We start from the raw sequence: 3,092 nt of genomic DNA on the forward strand, positions 1-3,092 counted from the left end.
AACCCGGATCGATGTGCTAGCGAGGGCACTAAGCTCCCTTATGGGGTGGATTTTAAGGTCCCACATCGGTTGGGGAGGGGAACGAAGCATGCCTTATAAGGGTGTGTATACCTCTCCCTAGCATGACGCGTTTTGACGAGTGAGTGTGGGGGGCTTCGGCTATCATCTCTATCGTCAAAGGCAAAACCGTGAGGCCTTGTGTATCAAAGTGGATATATCATGCTAGCGGGTGGTCTGGGCTGTTACACTATCAACATCAATAAACCCCATCAATCATTAACAATCCTAAAAAATCATCAGTACCCAATTCACACATCATACATCAACATCATCAATAATCATCAACAATACCAACAACTCTCAACAACCATAACAAATATCAACATTTAATATCTCAATTTATAAACTCCTTAAACACTCATCTCCAATTACTAACAACATTAATGTTCATCATCAATCATCAACCATATTAACAAACCCTCATCAATAACAATAAATCTCACATTCATTACCAACCTTCATAATCATTAAAATGCCAACAATCATCACCAAATCATATAATCATTATCATTATTATTCCAATTCCTTCCACGCAATACCACTACAACACCAATGCATTCACATCAACAACACCAATAATCAATTTTCTCATCAACATCATAATCAAACTCTAACATACACAATTCATGAAATCTTTAGCTCAATTCACATGCCACATATATAATTCAATCCTATCTTAAGGTCAACTAGCCTAAATGTCCAGAAATATTACATATTATATAAAGAAAACCAAAACCATACTTTGACCAATTCCCAAAACATTCCAAATACCAAAATAAAACTCCAACCAACACCAAAACTTAATCTAACATCACATATATATATATACCAAAATCAAAACCTAGAAACCACAACATACAACACTACAAAGGTTTATGAGCAACTCACCTTATCCAAAGATGATTGGGGTAATTTCCAACAATTACCCGCTACTGGAGATCACCTAAATAACCAAAACCACAAAACTTGCTCAAAAACTAAACCAAAAAATGTATAGAAACTTAGGGCAGCAAACTGGGACTTGAGCTTCGAGTTCTTACCAGGTTTGCTTGGATAGAAACATAGAGCTTCACGTGGTTGCAAACGACTCATCAATCGGAGGTCCATAGCTCAAGATATGGCTCCCAGAAGGTGGAGGTGAATAGTGAAACCTCCACTCCTCTCTTCTCTCTTCTCATCAGCGGCCCTCTCTTCAATTTGAAGAGAAATGAGCTGATATTCTCATTAAATGGGCATATATATGTTGGGCCTTGGGCCCGGTTTGGATCTGGTCCAATCCGTTAGCATTTTTGGTTCGTTTGGCCCACTTTGGGCCAAAACCTTTAAGATTAGTGCCCGGTTTTCAATTCTAAATTATTTCTTACCCCTTTCAAAATAATAAATCAATTTTCAAAATATTATTTTCCAAAATACACGATACTGGACAGACTAGTGTCGGTATTGCCAGCGTAGGCGCCAGTACCCATTTTTACAAAACTTTTCGAAACAGATATATTTTCTAACTTAGAAAAATTCACTAAAATCAAATTTTACATTTATATTTTCAAATTAAAACTTCTAAATTTTGAATATATTCCGGGCAATAAAATTATTATTTTTATAAAAATGATTTTTCATAAAAAAACTCGGATTATTACACCTTACACAGAGATTATCAACTCAAGATGGGACAAACATTTGAAAAAAATCTTCATATAGCGGCTTATTTCTTGACTCCTACTTTTTTTATAAAAATTATAAAGAAGCACTTGATATCTTGCAAAGTTTATTTTATCTTGTTACATTGCATTGTAAAGGTTAATAATTTAGATTCAGTTGAGGCAGCAAAAGAAATACACTTATATAGAGATCGAAAGAAAAGTTTTGATAGGCCATAAGTTATTTGAGATGCAAAAAAACTTCAACCTGGTAAGAATATATGTTTGATAGTAACTTATTTTATGCTTATATTTTCTTAATTTTATAACTAATAGCATGGTTATGAGATTGTAACTTGTAGATGAATGATGGAGGTTGTTTGGCGTGGTTCTGCTCCATGTTTATAAAATATGGCAGTTTGCATTCTTAGCCAAGCATCTCCTTCTTCGGAGTGTGAAAGGAATTGGAGTCTTTCTTATCAGATTCATACGAAAAGAAAGAATAGATTGGAGCCTAATAGGATAAATGATATTGTGTATGTTACATATAATTTGCGTCTTAAATCCAGGTAATATATGTTTCATACTTTTATTTTATATCATTGAATTTTGTGTATTTAATATGTTATACTATTTTTCACATATTGTATTTAATTTATGAGGAAAGAAAAAAAAACAAATAATGCAATATGATCCAATTGATTATGAAAGTATCAATTTGGTTGATTTTTGGGTGACAGAAGAGGTTGTTGAGAAACTATTACTTTGTGAGTATTATAGTTTATTTTCTGATTATTTATTACAATAGTTTTAATTTTTAACTTATTGATAACATGCTATATATTTTGTTAGATGGTTTTAATGTTGATTTTCATCAAAGTGGTGGTGGTGGTAGGGTGGTAGTAATATTACATTTTATGCTGCATCACTTGATTTTTGTAGTCCAAGTGGCGGAAATGAAGGTGATGATGATCTCAATGATGCAAATCTACAGCAAGTTTTGGTGGATTTTGATGATTGATTACAAACTCGAATGTTGACATTTTATATTTGGTTGTTTCTTTTGTTGTTTGATTTTTGAGGGTGTATTTAAATGAGATTATAACATTCTGGTTTATGTATTACTTTTAATTTGGATGACATTTTAAAATTTATATTAGACTATAATTATGTTTTAATGTGCTTATTTATATTTTATTATAAAATAATTTTTTCAATTGAATTACAGTCAAACCAGTTGAACCAATAAATCAGTAGTTAGAACGATTCGATGATCGGTTTGATTTTCAGAACCTTGCTTGCAGCAAAGAAAAAGAAGGAACGAGGGACATTTTTTAAACAGAAACTAGGGACGAGAAAAGGGCCTGCCACGCCGCCACAAGCACCCGTTATCCA

The sequence above is a fragment of the Arachis duranensis genome, chromosome 10 (genome assembly GCF_000817695.3).
Source record: "Arachis duranensis cultivar V14167 chromosome 10, aradu.V14167.gnm2.J7QH, whole genome shotgun sequence".
Taxonomy (NCBI): Eukaryota; Viridiplantae; Streptophyta; class Magnoliopsida; order Fabales; family Fabaceae; genus Arachis; species Arachis duranensis.